General features: G+C 32.2%; 1 protein-coding gene across 8 annotated transcripts in view; it reads right to left on the reverse strand.

The window, feature by feature from the left end:
• Positions 1 to 18,338, reverse strand: part of LOC107450669 (homeotic protein antennapedia-like) — a 327,250-nt gene that overhangs the window by 94,615 nt on the left and 214,297 nt on the right.

Genomic DNA, 18,338 nt, shown 5'->3' on the forward strand with positions numbered 1-18,338 from the left:
ACCTCTATTTTATTTACCAAACGCCTGTTATTTTTTTTTCCTGTGTAAGTGATAAGTTATCATCTGCCAGCATTTAACATTATAAAAGATTTGCATTTGTAACTGTACATAATCCGTGACAAGGTTAAACTACACCAGTAGCGTAATTGTTATGTATTACGGCTGTCCATGCATCCTAAAATGCAAGCGTAAAGGTAGCAGGCGCAAATCCCACCGAAACTCTAAATACATTTATTTATATTTATTACACACACATTCGCAGGTTTGTGTGCTCAATGTAAAGCTCGATGCGTATGCCTTTGTCAAGTCGAAATGAAGATATCGCAGGCATATATTGTGGGACACGGTAGAATTCGAACCCGCTTTCACCACGTTACAATAGACGCATCTTTGTGGTAACGTCTTTCTCTAATTTGAGCAATCTGTTCTTCAGCTTGACAAGATCTTATATCGTACTTTGTAATGAGCACACAAGTCGGCATATATATGTGAAATAATAAAAAATAAATAAATAAACTCTTGGAATAGTAATACTTTTTTGAATCATTTTCTTTACAACAGCTTTTATTCTCCACCAAACGCTATTTAAAATGTAGGCAGCGGATTCGAATCAGAATGCAACCATTGATGAGAAACAGTAAATAAATAAATTTAGTTTGGATACATATACAAGCTCGTTTGCTTAATCTAAAGAATGGCTTACTTCTTGTTAAATTACAAAACAGACAGTACAAAATTGAAAGAAAAAAAAACAGAATAAAGATAATGAACTCGTCACCTCTACACTTCAGACCAAGCATTTGGCGGCAGAACAACACCCTGAGGCAATGCAAGAAACAATAATATAGTTGTTTTGCTTGCACCTCGCCGCATTACTGTTTAGTATTACTGTTCCGATAACCGGTCTGAAGCTTAGATGTAGTGAGTTCGAATCCCGCTATAACACTTGATGTATATTCTTTCTGTTTTTCGTAAAATTAATGCTGATTATTCAAACAGAAAAGTTTTTAAGCTAGTCTATATAGTTACAAAGAAATTCACATTTGTGTAAATCCCACTACCCCCATAAAAGATGGAAAATACATTCCCTATAGTTTAATATATTTAAGTTTAATGTCTTTTAAACAACACTTTCTGAAGAAAATTGGTAATTTAACCTCGATACCTTAGCATGACATAAAAAACATTTATTTGGTTAAATTTCCTTTTCAGTTTTGTATTTGTGATTAAATGTATGGTAATAAGAAATATAATTTTTTAAAACCAGAATTTCCGGCAAGCCGTTACCGTAGCTTACCAAATGAATAGTTTAAATACTGTATAGTTTGCTTTAATTACCAAAATTATGGGCTATGGAGCAGAAAGGTGCTCCAAGAATTTTGTTACGTCAGATCATAAAAATGGTATAACATGCAGTAGGTAGTCGATGCTATATAATTCTATGTCTCATGATAATGGGACAAAGAAGGTGACTTGTTCCAGTATTTTGAAATATCAGATAATGACTACACTATAACAGTTGAAGAAACTTTACTGCAAATTATAACAAAACAACAAAGGTTCTGGTTGTCTCTAGTGCAACATTAAAAATATCAGCTCAGTCTCATTTTAATCCACATTTATTTTTTAAAAACCTAATTTACCTAATAGGGATTTATAAAAAAAAATATTTAAACTTAAATATTATAAATTTTAATATGTTCGTTAAAAATATTTGCAGAAAAAAACAGTTTAGAGTATGCGTTATTTGGAGGACAGGGATTGAAATCATGATAATTGGTCCCGAACTGTCGTTTTCGTTTAGTAAAATTTCGCCAAACTCGCAGTACTCTTCTCAAAGAGATTTTCATTTAAGAAAAAGGAGGGTTAAAAATATTATAACTTGAATTTAAAAACGAATAATAATAAAAATTATCAATTAAAATTTTAAGCATTATTTTTTTATTGCAAGCGTCCATCAAACATTTAAATCAAAAGCAAAAGAAAAGGCATCAACCACAACTAACCAAGTAAATATACAAATGGTCTATTTGTGTATTTTTCTCATGGTCTAACATTAAGGAAAGTAAACAAAATGACTTTTTCCCGAGGCAATATCGCACACCAAAATGAAAATTTAGAAAAGAAATATCGCTCATCGCGTGTGCAGGTCAGTTAAATTTCATGCATACGAAATTTGAGCAAGTGGGCCAAGAGAAAGAGTGAAATGAAGCCAAGACGAAAGATCTTTTATTCATTTCTTCATCTGCACCCACAAAACTTTATCCACTTTAAAATGCATGCGCTTCTTGGCTTCATTCCTGCTTGGCGTATATTTGTTATTTTTTTGAGCTCTCGCCACAATGCATGAAAATATTTCATTTCCCTCATCTATCTCCAATACCATTTGAATTTTTCTCTCTTTTGATAGTTTTTTTTATTTTTTATTTTTTTGCACGAGCGCGCCAATGTAGCATCTAAATTCATTTTCACAATTTTTCGGGAATGAACAAGATGAATGTAATTACTGTGGAATATTCGAATTTTGTATACAAATGAATAATATTTATATTTGCTTGAAAAGGTCTAAGAAAATTTTATTATTTAATTTGACTAGATGATATATGTTTGCTTGCAAATGCAAATTTCATCCTATTACTAAAGAACATAAAGGCGAGCAAATTTTAAATAAAGCATAAGAGTTATTAAATGTTTGCATAAAATTAGAAATTGTGATGAAATATTGTTAATCCCTCCAAAAAATTATTACGTTTGATTTTTCTGATATTATAAAAGAGTTGCTAGTTCTTATTTTCAGTTCATACTATAAGAGATTTATAGTATATGTTCCAAGAGACTTATATGTTCCAACAGCTATTTCAAATTCAAAACAATAATTGATGTAAATTGCATATTTCCATTATGTTAAGATTAGCATATATTAATAACATGAAGCTATCAAAACAAAAAATATCTTAAAAACATTTGAAAATATATTTTAATTGCATACAAATTACGCGTGAACTTCTTTGTTTCAAATTATAAGAAACATCTAGATAATGTTTCATATCGAATCGAGTAAAACAATTATTGAGAATAGGGAATATTTCTTCCTATATATCGTATTAAAGCAAAGAGTAGAGTTAAAGCAACTAAAAAACTTCGGGAAAAATTCAGCATATTGTAATAAAACCTGAAGAAATTGTTCCCTTTTAAATATATTAATTTATGTTGAATCATATTATCAAGCAATTTTACTATAACTTTGATAAAACCATATTAGTCCAGCCATATTAGAGAGATTTTGCATAACGTTACAGACTTCCACAACTCTATTAGTGCTTCAAAGAGTATTTAAAGAATTTCACTAGAAATATCGGAATCGTTATAAAGCGTTATAAAAATGAAATCAGCTTTATGGTTAACGTATGCTAATATAAGCTATGTAAAATCCTTCGATTATCTTATGAATTTGCTAAAATCTTTATAGCATGTGTAGTTTTTTTTAATATCATCGCACACATTAGTTATATTGTTAACTTCAAACATATTATTGTTCGAATTTGCAAAAAATGTTAATTAGGGTGTGAAGCTGAACTCAATTAGAATGATTTTGCAAGGCGTTACAGTTTCTCCTAACTGTAACACTAACGCTTTTTGAGCTTCTCAGCGTATGTGAAAAACTTTCACTGCGAATAAGAAGTGTAGAAAATAAGGTTAGAGTTTAAGAGTTATGGTTTACATAAGACATTGCTTTGCGAAATATCTTTATTATCGCGCAAATAAACCTAATGCAAAGTGTTACGCTTGACTGCATTATCGCAAATCAGTTATAACCGTAACTTTTAAGTTGCACTGTATTTCTGTGAATGTAAATCTTGTTTAACTAAAACTGAACAATTCCATGGTTCAATAAGAAATGAAGTTGGGAAAGTGAACCTGTTTTTTACGTTCCCAAATCGCGGAATCTTTCACAATTAAAAACCTTCTTCTAATAAATGCAAAGAAATGTGACTAAAATCACTTTAGCATTAAGATTTAAATAAGCTTTGTCTTAAATTAATCATTCATACATTTTTAATTAATAAATAAATAAATTTAAAAAAAGAAATTTATAACCAAATGTGACATACATTCTCATGAATGTTAGTTTAAAAAGAAGGGTAGGATCTAAACATCTTCTGATTACACAAAGTTAGAAATTTTAGTTACCATAACCTTAATATGGTGCTAAATTGAACCATATTATCGTATTTCGTAAACGTGCCTACACAATACTTGAAAGGAGAAATGGTATCGATGTTGCACCTCATTAAACTTGCAACAATTTGCATTGATTGAAATTGAAGTATCGATATTATAATTCACTATAAAACAAATTTCTCCGAAAAGTTGTGTATTTAATTACATAGTTATTAAAATAGTATGAATAGTATCTCTAAAGGACAGAAATATTTTTATTTTTACTTTTAATAACTTAATATAATAAAGGAAAAGGAAAGCTGATAAAATAAATTAAAAGTTAAATTTAGCCTTTACAAGTCGCATAGAAAGTTATTAACTCCACGTCAACCCTTGTAAAGAACTTTTAATGATCATTGAAAGTGCTTTAAGAAAATAAATAAAATGAAAATAATGACTTTTAGATTAACAGATGGAATTCTTTACTCTTCATTTCAATTTTTTTTTTTTCAATTTCGAAAAATGTAATTTAGATGCGTGATGCCATCCCCCTTTGTTTCCTTTATTCTATCCCCTTCTTAATAATCCTATTGTGCTTTTTAATGAAGGCTCTAAAATACAATTCCATAAGAATGCTTCTAATACCTTTTGAGTTGAGCAAAAAAAAAAAAAAAAAAAAAAAACACTGCAGTTGTCGAAATGAACTCTGGATCATACTTCGCTCACACCTCTATTGCAATTATTAAAGCACGCAGGACATCTAATGACTGTACATCTTCAAGCGGGTGACAGAGATAAATGAGGCTTAATAAGACACCGGGAAAAAAGGGGAAAACTAGCGTTCCTTGGCGCTTTCCTTAATTAAAATCAATTAACAAATACTCGCGTTTGCGGACGAGAAATACTTTTCATTTTTAAAACTGGGAAAACCTATTAAAAAAGAACTGCTTTCTCTTCTCTGAGAAACAAACTGCCTTTTGTTTATGCCTGCAGCTGCAGGAGTTGAGCTTCAGTAAGCATTTTGTGCATAGCTTCCCACCCCTTGAAAGAAAAGAAAAAAAAGCATAACAATAACAATAATCCGTGGGCATCATTTGTAGAGTCAAGAATCCGCGGAATGCGAGATTTTCCAGACGCAGCTTTGATGAATGAGGTGCGAGGGGCTTATTTCCGTGTGCACGAAGGGGCTAAAAACGCACCTCATTTATGTGTGGAGCGCCCTAGCACGCAAGGGCTTATGAATTTTGTTAAGGTGGATGAAAAAGAGGGGAGGGCAGATATGGGGGAAGGAGAATAGGCGATGAATCATTCTAGACAGAGATGAAACGATGCAATGCTGCAATCAAGCTGAACTATTGTGCCAATATATCTGATGCGGTTAGCAGTTAAAAATTAGAATCATCGCTCAATGTATACCCTATAAACAGTTTAAAGTTTCCTTTATATAATATTATAAAAACTGTATAGTAAAATATATTCTGAATTAATCTTAGCAGATATGAAATGTTGCAATTTGTAAAGTGTAGTCAGTGATGGATTCGTACAAAGAAAGAGGAAGCTATATGTGACTGAATGTATTGATGTGCATGATTGTATCTTTAGATATATTACACATACACATGAAAACAAAATTGAAAATAAATTTTAAAGGGAAGAGGGCAAAACATAATTAGCAAAAAAAAACAATATTTAATTTAAATAAAGGAGAAATCAGAACCGAAAACATAACTAAACTGAAATAGAAATAAAAATTCTTTTAACAAAAATGTTAAAAATTTTACAAAAAAAGATAGGGAGGAGAGAGACAAAAGAAGAAGATTGAGACAATAAAAAATAAAAGTTTGATAAAAATATAACTTTAAGGACAGCGTAAAGAAAAATAATTAATTGATTAATTAATCAATAAAAAAGTCAGCCTACATCATAGAACCCTTAAAGTATGGACTAAAAAAAAATCTGTTTTTTCTTCCTTTCTTCACATATTTTCTTATTTTTATTTCAAATTTCTGTGCTAACTTTTTTTTTGCATATTTTATTTTACGTTTCATTCTCTTAGCTTCGGTATCGTAAGTTATAGTTATTTTCAATTATTTATTCAAATATAGAGACGGCTTATGAATTATTTGAATTTGATAATAAAATTCTTAAAATTTGATTATTACATTAAAGGTAAAGGCAAAAACAAGGTTGGTGAGACTCTTGAACTTAAGCATAGAAAGAGTTTACGCTTTGCTTATTTTTGCTGACAAGGGGATAGGAGTTTAAAATTACCAAAAACATGCGTACTTAATACTTTGATGATCCCTTATTAAGGTTGTGGCAAATTTTCATGATATTATAGTTTAATGTACCATTATTTTAGTTAAACGGGGAAATCGGGTATACTTGGCAAAATTAAGCCTATATCATAGTGACATATTTTATGAGTAACATATGACCAGATAAGAATTGGTTCGTTATTTGTCCAACTTTGTAAATAGACGCAACCTTCAATTAAATTAATTTCAAATGTATTGTTAAATAAGAATAAATTTACACGAAATGTAAAAAAAATATTTTAACACCTCTAATTATTTATATAATCCAAAGAGTAATTTTTAATTGATATTTTTCAATCTAAATTCCTTTAAAAAAAAACCAGAACCTCCTTTCTCCATTTATAGCTGAAAGCTGGATTTGAAATAATTCATGATCAACGTAATCCCTAAACATGTAAAGCTAATTATTGTTTTAATTACGTAATAGGTTTATTTAAAATATAAATTCCTTAAAAAGTCCCTACCCAGCAAAAATGTGCTAATCAACAAAAAAACAATAAAAAAAATTCAAAATAACTTATAAATCATTCGAGTCGAAACGCTTTCATTAAGGCAAAAACTCACATTAAAAAGCAAAATAAGGGCTTCTTTCTTATAGGGGGAGATATACCAGAGGGGAAAAGTGATTTACGAAAGAAATAAAAATTACGGCGAAAAACCGTCTTTAATCTAGGAAAAGAAAATTAAATCGCCAAATATTTTTTTTTTTACTTTACTCTTTAGGGTTTGATATTCTTATTATATATTTTTTTAGAAAAAAAAATGCTACATTGCTGAATTTAAATTAAATCGAGTTTTTAGAGTGCTTTGAGTTTAATTAAATCTCGGATTGAAAAAGTGTGTTGCACTGTTTTTAGGTGCTTTATCGGCGGCGGTGGCGTTTGGCGCGCGAGGGAGAGTAAACATTTAAAATTCGTTTTGCATAGTGCAGCTAGCATTAACCTAAGACTGCCAAGGCGAACTAATGTTTCGCCAGATTAATGAGTAAACTACGCCTAATGAAATTCGCATTACCCTCAGGAAATCTCCGGCATTTGCTATTGGCGCCAAGGGGACTCTCTCTGTGATACAGGTTCACACATTTCCAGGTCCTCACGGTACATATAAAGGGGAGCATTTAATTTAATCCTGGGAAATATAACAAAGGAAATTGATTCATTTATTGAAAATAGGATACCTATCTCTTTATTTGAAATTTATTGATGCTACCAGACACAATAATCTCTATAGGATAAACTCTAAATAAGGTATGCGATTTAGTTATTGGTTGGAGAATAAATATGGGGGTAAAATTAATCTTCTCCTCCTTGATATAGTACTTAGCCATTTACGTTTAAATAGATAGTTTCCGTTATTATGAAAAACATTTCATGTTATATTAGAGAGATTTTGCAGTTCGGGGAGGGGGGGGGGTTCCCGTTCGCTCACATTCATAAAGTGCAAGCTCTGTAGGGAACCGAAATCGTTCTGTAATCATTTTGCAGCGCAGAACTTGCGTAGGTGTAATTGCGGGATGTGACGTAGATGTGCAAAATATCGTTGTTAGAAACATTTTGCACTTCACATAACATCCCGTCCGTTTACGTATGTGGGGTTTTATCACACTCTGCGAGAACTAAGATTGTTCTGCAGCAACTACACTGCACAGAAATTACGTAAGTGAAATTATGGGATAGGACTTCACCTAGCATCCGTACGTTCACGCATGTCGATTCCACTGCGCGACTGCAAAATAATCCTTTACGTAGATTATTTTGCAATTCACAAGGTTTCTCCCTCGCTCACGTTTATAAAGTCTTTGCAAGCTCCATAGGGAACCGAAATTGTTCTGTAATAATTTTGTAGCCCAAAACTTGCATACGTGAAATTGCGGGATGTTACGTAGATGTGCAAAATCTCGTTGTTAGGAGTATTTTGCACTTCACATAACATCCCCTGCGTTTACGGTAGGTTTTGTCCACGCTGTTCGAGAACTAAGATTGTTATGCAATAACTACACATGTCCCGCTGTGGACTGATCGTTAAGACACGGTTCCCATCACATCACCGAAGTCAAGCATCACTGGCTGCGGTCAGTGTGCGGGTGGGTGACCACTTGGATTAGTCTGCGTAAGGACCGAGGGTGTGCGGTATTGGTCCTCGTTAAACTGTTCTACCGTAAAGTGCTCAACTTCGTGCAGATCGTCGGGCTACCAAAGCGGGGGTGCCATCCCCTCTGCAGAGGTTCAAAATTGTGATGGCATGTTTTCGGATCATCCTCAGGGATGTTTCCCAGACCGTCGCCAATATCCCATTGTGCAGCTCTAGTGCAACGTAAATGAACAACAACAACAACAGCAATAACTACGCAGAAATTACGTTAGTCAAATTATGAGATGGGATTTCGTTTAGCATCCGCACGTTCATGGGTGTAGATTTTACTCAAGCACTGTAGAGAGCAGAGGTTGTTCTGTTATGACTGCGGTAGGCAGGACTCATGTACATGAACGCATGGGATGCTACATGAAAGAGCAAAATCTCTTTATTATCATCGGCTTTGAGATATTCATCCCTATAGTGGATGGGTGGCTGAAAAGTTTGAATTCTGTAATGTATAAGTAATTCTAATAAAGTTAGAGTAGAAAAGGGTAATTGTAAGTCAAATATCGAGAAAATTTCGATTTCGTTGGAAATCTTATCGTTAACTGAAAGCTATCGTATTTGCTTTTCAAGAAGACACAAACCACTAAACTATCTGTGGTTTTCTCTAACCCATAATCCATCTGCTTATACAGCTATTTAATGCATGAATTACAGAGGAGAGCTAGGAAAGAGATGTATATGAATCAGACTGCTGAACCAAGGATTTGGTCCTGTGTACTCTGTGTCAGCTAGCACTTTTTCTCATCAATCAATACATATGTCATGCAAAGACAGTTACCATCCTTCAACCTATAGCTTATCTTTCATTAACTTGTAATTGTAAACTTACAAAGGACGAAATGAATCAAAAAATAAATAAAAGAAACCTTGATAAAATATTGTGTTAATACTGTACCATGGCCATTAATTCAAATATATCTCAATGTAAGGAATATCGGACAAGTGTAAACCGAGCAATGGAGCTTAAACGTGAAAAAAATCAGTGTAAGGAGTATCGGACAGGAACAATTAAATATTTTAGAAATATATATCAACATAGAGAATCCGAGGCAAGTGTAAATTGGACAATGGCCCTTTGCCTTATATATAACCGTCGTTGAACAGCTGACCCAATTTTATGGGTCACTACTAATGTTCAACTCCGTAGCCTTGTAATTTTGAACCTAATCCAGAAGACAAGGGAACTCCTAGATCGAGTACTGGGAGAAATTCGCCTTCGCGGAGGAATTTTTGATGGAGCTATCCGCATTTGCGTTACATGCAGAGGAAGACCACGAGAACCTCCCACGGTTAACCTGACGGCAAGGGGACTCTAATCCCTGTTCCGTTTACCACTGAGGATATTTCACGTCAGCACTATGGTCAGTGCAAGCCGGATGCGGAATTCTTATCGACTGGGATTCGAACCCAGTTCGCCTGATTGGAAGGCGAACGCTCTATCCTCTGAGCCATCGCGGCTCGGCTCTTTACCTTAAGGAAGAACATTGTAAGAAAAACGTGCAATGATCCACACATTACTGCCAGGTTCTTTATCAGGTAAATCTGTCTGAACCACGTTCTCTGATTCGTCGTCTGAATCACTGACCATTCATGTAAGTTTTATAAATGAGCATATTATTTAACAAAACGCAAATATGAAACTAAAAAAAAAAAATATTTGAATAGCTTCTTTCTGGTATCCTTCTAATTACTAATTTTTGAAACAAATATTATAAGACTAATTTTCTTTCCTTGTTGGGCTAACAATAATTGAAATTCTGATTAACAAAATAAACAAAATGAAAAAAAAAGAACATAAATAATGAAAAATCAAAATTATGCGTTGAAGGAATCGTTGTTCTCGGGAAAATCAGTTCAGCGTAGAAATATAACATCGGTACCTTATACCATAATGGTACATATTTGCAACCCTTAATGTGTTAAATCGAATCCTTTTTCCTCTCAAGTTGAACCATAGTAATCTTTAGGGAATTTTAGGTCGTCAAATCTGGGCTCGAAATCACAACTAAATTATTTTGTTGAAAAGTGTTTGCAAGCAAATAATATTATATTAGGAAAACGTGTTGTTGTTGTCGTAGGCTATTAAGGCAAAGGATACGTTTGTTCTTCTTTTCCGGTGGCGCCATCTATGGTCATGAATTCGACTTCTGCCACATCTCGTTTACAGGGCGAACCCATTCATTCGTCAACAGATCGTAATTTTGACCCGAACCAGAGAACAATAAATCTCCAATTCATTACCCCAGAGGTATAATTTGTTATGAAAACATGGAGGACTTTGTGACCCGACAAATTGAGTGTACGCTAGTCACCATTTACTACACGGGGAGTCTACGGCTGGCTGGATTCGAGCTCCCGTTCTCACGAACGCTAGTCCATGGCAATGTCAAATAGGCCCATTCCATTTGGATAACATATTTCCGCTAAATTGATAAAAAATTCGAAAAATAATAGAATTTTTAAAAAGAAGAAAAAATTAATGAATCAGGGGAAAAAAACTTTTGTGGAGATGGATTGAAGTTGTTTAATTTGAGGGCATCTTTTTGTTAGTCTCTCTTTTGCGCTGAAAATTGCGTAATCTCCCTCAAGCATGGAATGCCCTCCCCCCCTCCTCTTTCCTAGCATGGGAACAAATTGCCATTTTTCCTACGTAGCAGAAGCGAAACTCTGGAAGTTAGGGACAAATGATTGCGAGGCATTTAATTTTTTCATATTTTCAAATAACGTAAATTTACATGGCACAGTACACAATTTGCGAAAAATCGGTCGAATAGTTCATGAGTAATAGAATTTTAAAAATACGACTTTTTTTTTATTAGTTTTTGAAACTAGGAAACTATGAAGGAACTATGAATTATAAAAATTTAAATCCTTGCCATGAAAGAACAAAGAAAAAAATTTTTATGCTTTAATCTAGCATTTCTTTTTTGTTATTATTATTATTTTTCATATTAATTCATATTCATCGAGTTCCTTTTAAAAACCAAGAAATAATTCTTACAAAAACGCATTTATTTATTTACTATTTTTAATCTCTAGAAGGGCATCGATAAATATTTTTAAAACGTTCAAATAATAAAACGGTCATTTATTTCCAACTTTATTAACTACGGACCCCATTTGAGATTAATTGCTAAAAAAAAGTAATTTGTGCACAATCCCCAAAACTTAATGTGATTTCGTTCGTATTGTAATAAGCGAGTCCGGTCAGTAGCACACATTCGAATGGATCCACCAATCACTGTCTTCGACTTCATCAGGAGAAGCTGGGGATTAAACTGACTTTTTCCCTGATTCCTTTACAATTGCCCAGCCGCTCATTAATGCAGAACCCACTCCAAATTACGTACGAGGCATCCGTCATAGTTGATGGTTATTTTTATGCCTCCGAATACATTTGCCTAAAGAAATGGTCCTCCTCCTTCTTACAATTTAAACTAAAAAAAAATTCGATGAAAAAGTCCTCGTCGTGACAAGAGATGAGGGAAGGTGGTGTTATGGTATGGGGAGGGATAAAATATAGCTTGATCATTTTTCTACTAAATAAGATAAATCTCTTTTTGAAAGAAGATTATTTTCGTCTTTTTTGTTCCCATCGATTCGTCATTTAATGTTTCATAGACTAAAAATACTCCATTTTATAACAATTAGAGTTGCTACATTGTTAGAAACTTTTGCTTTGAAGCTTATTGAACCTAATCAAGGAATGGATAAGTGGCTAGATTTCTTGCAATAAAGTTGACTAAGAATACTCTATTTTATAACAATTAGAGTTGCTACATTGTTAGAAACTTTTGCTTTGAAGCTTATTGAAGCAAATCAAGGAATGGATTAGTGGATAGATTTCCTGCAATAAAGTTGACTAAAAATACTCTATTTTATAATAATTAGAGTTGCTACATTGTTAGAAACTTTTGCTTTGAAGCTTATTGAACCTAATCAAGGAATGGATAAGTGGATAGATTTCTTGCAATAAAGTTGACTAAAAATACTCTATTTTAGAACAATTAGAGTTGCTACATTGTTAGAAACTTTTACTTTGAAGCTTATTGAACCTAATCAAGGAATGGATAAGTGGCTAGATTTTTTGCAATAAAGTTGAATAACTTAGAATTTAGGCATGAACGCACACCCTTTTATCTGAAAATGCACAAGTAAATATGCATGTCAGACATAGTAATGTAAATTTCATTTTTATGAATAATTTTGTAAAATATGAATAAAAATATAGAATTGAAGAAAAAAACTCTGCCAACGCATACAAAATCCAAAAAGAAACGGTTAGATGAGACAACAAAAGCTTTAACCATAATGAAAATTAACTGGTGATGTCGCAATTTTCTAAATGACGAAATGACAAACTTAAAAATTTGTCTGCATGACATTAAGATTCTTTACTTTTAAAAATGCCATGACTCCTTAACTATACTTTTCAGAACAAACATTGTTCCTCACAAGAATAAAAATTCTTTTCCTTTCCCAAAGGTTCGATTTTATGGTTTTTCGGTGGGTTCTCACAAAAAAATCCATGGTTCAAGATATTGAGAAGTCGAAGCACGTGGAAGCACTCGTCAGTGATGTCAAAAGTGAAGAATGAAGAACACTCGTGTGGAAGGAAAACTGAAGAAAATGAAGAATTGTTGATCATAAACGAGTTTATACGCTGTCTAAGCATTGTTTTTGTCCACATTTCTTCTTTCAGGTCACTCATAAAAATCCATTAATTTCACCTTCGGTTGAAAGAAATTCCTAAAATAAAACCTTCCGTAGGTGGCTTTAAAAAATTTTATGTCAGCCTTCTTTTTTTTACGATTCTGATAGTTTGGACTGCTAACGTACCTCATTTTCCCCCCATTTTAAATAACAAAATACGTTTAACGTATTCTGCTTAAAGAAATAGTAGTATTCAGATTAGAGTAATAGTATCTGCTTAAAGTAATACTTGAAGTATTTCAAGTAGAATAGCAAACTTGCTTATAAAATTCTTTAAGGAAAAATTTTCATATTAAACATATTTCTCGGTTATTCTACTTACAGAAAAAATAATAATTCCTAACTATTAATAGTTTAATTCCTAAATGCCACCATCAAACCGTTTGTTTCAAACTGTAGAGTCTTAATCTCCGTAACCACTTTGACTGACAAATTGGTTGTTGTGAGGCTGTATGTATATGTATGTATATATATATATATACACCGAAGAGCCATTACATTACGACCATCCTGCTAATAACATGTAGGACCACCTTTAACCCTCAAAACTGCTAGCACCCGCCGTGGCATTGATTCCACAAGGTGCTGATAGGTAGTCTGAGGTATCTGGTACCAAGCGCTCACCAACTGGTCCTGCAATTCCCTCACATTGCGAGGGGGTAGCGTGGCAGCACGAATTTGGTTTTCCAAGTAGGACCACAAATGCTCTATTGGATTAAGGTCAGGTGAATTTGGGGGCCAAGACATGACTTGAAAGTCACTGGAATGTTCCTCGAACCAATCCATGACGATTCGACCCTTATGACATGGTGCATTATCCTGTTGGTAAACACCATCCCCCGCAGGAAAAACTGTTGCCATGAATGGGTGAACCTGGTCTGCAACTATGTTCAAGTAGCTTACAGACGTCAGGGATTGTTCTATGAGGATTATGGGTCCTAATGTGCCCCATGAAAATATTGTTCCGGGGCGAGAAACCATGAAAACCTGGGCGAGACCATTGTTATAGATGGAGGGTGGTCATAATGTAATGGCTCTTCAGTGTATATATGACGCATTTCGAATTAAAAAATAATTATCCTGAGATCGAAAATAACTGCTCTCCCTATGCATGTTTGCATAAAAAAATAAGCAAATAAATAATACTTAAAATTTAAATATTACTTAAAAATTATTAAAGGAAGACTACAAATTAATAGCTTAATTGGGTACTTGCACTTTGAAAAGAAGAAGATCAAACATACCCACTCATGTGACCTATGACGTCAACACCAACTGATTGTCAATAAACAAAATGGCTTATCAATGTTAGTTAAGTTTTTTCGCTTAGTTTTCTCACAGTTGAGTTAAGTTTTTTCACATAAGTTAGAATGCTAACTATCGAGAAGTTAATTAATACAGCGCCGTATCGAACATTGAATTTGTTGAAATATAATTCCTTCTTAGATTTATTATTTGTTTATGTATTTTGTAACACGTGATATATTTTTCTTTTGCGTACTTGGCAAGTTCGATGCATTTTTATGTTCTACATGACTTCTTGTCTGTCTTTGTCGTAAGTAAGAAAAATTTGGTGAAAGAATTTAAATCTTTGTGAAAGAGTCTTAATGAAGTTTATAATTTATTAAAACAAAATTTTATTAAATTTAAATAAAATATAACAAAATTAATAACCAAAAAAATCATCAATAAATCTGAGAAAGTAAGAATTTGTCGGAAGATTTGTATAAGTTTCTCATTTCAGTACAGAGTTAAAATTTTAATCTTTATGAAAAATTAATCGATTTCTTCACATATGAATGTTAAAATCATTAATAATATTTTCTCTTCAAAAAAACCTTCAATAAGAAAATTATGTTTATTGATAATTTTGAAATGAACTCATCAATATTTTTAATAAGAATTAGAAGAAATTACCTTTTAGAAGAAAGAAAATATGGTCTGAATTTAGAACCTAAAGACATAAATTTTTTTAAGTTTATCATTATTAATCTCCCTTAGATTTCCTCCTCCTAATCTCTTCAGGCAAGTGACAAAAATTATTTCCTATTTAATGAAGATGAAATCATCCTCGATTCCTATGCCTACGTCATTCTTAAAAATAGTGAATCGAGGAGTGATAATTTAAGGAGAATTCTTATACAATATTTTTTTATAAATTCATAGAAAATTGTTTAGGCGTCACAGTATGCTGGGAATTCTTTCACATTAATTTGTAATGAATTCATAGAAAATACTAACTGTTCAGGTCACATAGGATGAAAGAAGTTCTCGTTCAATATGTAATGAATTCGAAATTATAATTTTCAGGTGAATGGAGGGAACTGCTATTCATTAACTTGTAATGAATTCATAGAAAATATAATAGTATGAGGGTAAATCATGTAAATATGAATAATGTTTTTCTAGTAAAGCAGAACTTTTAGGGGTTTTTATTTGTATTTTTCAAGAGTCATTAAAAAAGCTGAATATATCCAATGGTCCGATATAACGCAAGGTCGTTTTATTTAAAAATGAAGTTCTTACTTATTTGATGATAACTTTTAGACAAATATTTCTCAAATTAATAGACAGAAAAGAGAGGAAGACCGAGAAACGCAGAAGGAAAAAAAAACATGAATGAAGCTTTATTACACTGCAAAGCCGTGCACAATAAGTGTTTGATGCAATACAATCCAGAAAAATGGAAGGACACGAAAAACTATTTCACAAGAATTTTCATACCTTCAGAAAAAAAAAGGAGAAAAAAACAACTACGTGAATTTTGTGTAAATGATGTACAAAGGAGCCAACTCTCCAAAACTAATTTTATCTTCTAACAAGAAGAAAAAAAAAGGGGGGAAAGAAGAAAAAACATAAATTACCTTGTCAGAAAAGTATAAAGAAAAGTCTCTGAAACTTTCTCTTTTTCACTTCAGCGTTCACAAAAACGAAAAATTAAACCCACACCAACTACATAACACAGTTTGCGAAACAGTTATCAAAAAACCAGAGAGGAAAAAACTTTGGAATGTACGAGCACACAAAACTCTTGATTACTTTAGTTGCTCATATAAAGCAAGAGATATATAGATAACATAAGTTCCTTTCTGGAGAAGGTATGGAGGGGAAGGGGAAAAAAAAGGTGGACATAGCAGAATAAGAATAAATAAAATATTCGTGGTGTATACATGCTGTAGTAAAAGAAACAAATACCAGCACGAGCAGCGGTATGCCGCATGCGGGCAGAAGTATGCGGTAGTTTTATGAAATTGAACATTTGTGGCTCTACAGTCATTGATATAAATAAGTAAGCACGTAACGGAGCGGAACAGACACGGAATGCCCGTTATTTATTCATATTCATACCAACAGCTCGATTTTTCTCTTTCATTCCATTCGAGAAAAAAATAGTTATGAATCCACCCTCCAAATTCCATCGTTGTTGTTGTTGTTGTGCAACGGTATGAAAAAATTCGTCGCTACATTATTTATACAGAGAAAAAAAAATATTATGTACAGAAGTGTATTCTGTCAGTCAAAAAATAGTATTATCGCACTTTTATAACGATATCTTTTAAGGGGGCACTTCTTGTTTTTCGATCCGAAATCACATTTTTCAAACGATTCTGAAACATTTTTTAATTTTTCCTAAGTTTTATTCGGGCTGCAATAAAGTATTGCAATGGTTGTGCGAAATTTTATAAGCCTTTGTTTTGTATTGGTATACAAAATACTGTATACCTTCTGAACTGTAAAATGCAACACGAGAGCAATATTTTCTTAAGAAATCTGAATTCATTCCAATAAATCTGAATTTGGGTGCTTACATTGTATATATTTAATAATGTATAATATTATATATATTATTTTCTAAACAGTTTCGCGATATTTAAGTGCAGTTTTTCTAATTCGATATCAATTATTATCGTTAATATAGACAATAAATTTGAATTTAAAACGATCCTCTATTAATTTAAACATGTCCTACACAATCGTAAACAGAAGCCTTATGATAAATTTCAGTTAATTTGACGAAAATTAACTCTGACTTCGAAATCTGATTAATTTGGGGTTTATATATTGAAATACATTGAGCACAATAAAGACAAAAAGTATAATAAAAGAGAGAGAGAAACGAAGAAAATTAAGAAAATTAATAAGTTTTATTTACTGTGTAATAAGATTTTAACTTCTTCTGATATTGCAAGCCCTTTTGGCTTTTGATATTACAATTTATTTGATTTTATTGTTCTCTTAGATTTATCTATCTCGACACCTTTTAACTCTTTTTTTTTCTTCTCATCTTTAAAATCATCAATTAAACTTGGTTGTCTTATACTGGTGTTTTATCCCCTTGCATGATTTTACTTTTTTATGGTTTATTTGTAATGGTTTTAATTTTGCTGTTGCCGGTCAACCCAGTTTTAGTGGTTGTTTATTGCGATATTAATGAATCATTTTGTAACTTATTTGCTCGTATCATTGCCTATTGCTGTAGTTTGTTTGTATCATTGCTAATTATGTTGTGAAACTTAATCTTTCTTGAATTGTGAATTAAGCTGCATGCCCTATTAAGGGAAGGTAGGTTATTTATATTTATATATTACTGTGCATAAGCTGCAAGTATATAGTACTCACAAAATAAGTTAAAAATGCAGAGAAAACATGGAAAATAATAAAGATTAATAAATAGAGAAAAATATAAATTATTAAAATAAAATATTTTGTAAAAGTAGTAAAAAATACATGAAAAAATATTTATATATATAAATATTAAAAAGCCGGAAAACTGGGTAATTCAAAGTTATAATCTCTTCATCAGCTCACACGATTATATCCACAAAAAGGAGTGCTTTCTAATATTGTATTAATATAGCTAAAGCAAAATATATCAATGCAATAGGGTGAGGAGCACTAAAAAACTGAAACGAAAACAGAACACTAAAAAATATATACGAAATAAAACATATCAAGCAAAAAACAGAAGATGAGGAACAGAAAACAAAACGAAATCTATAAAGC

The sequence above is a fragment of the Parasteatoda tepidariorum genome, chromosome 8 (assembly GCF_043381705.1).
Source record: "Parasteatoda tepidariorum isolate YZ-2023 chromosome 8, CAS_Ptep_4.0, whole genome shotgun sequence".
Lineage (NCBI taxonomy): Eukaryota > Metazoa > Arthropoda > Arachnida > Araneae > Theridiidae > Parasteatoda > Parasteatoda tepidariorum.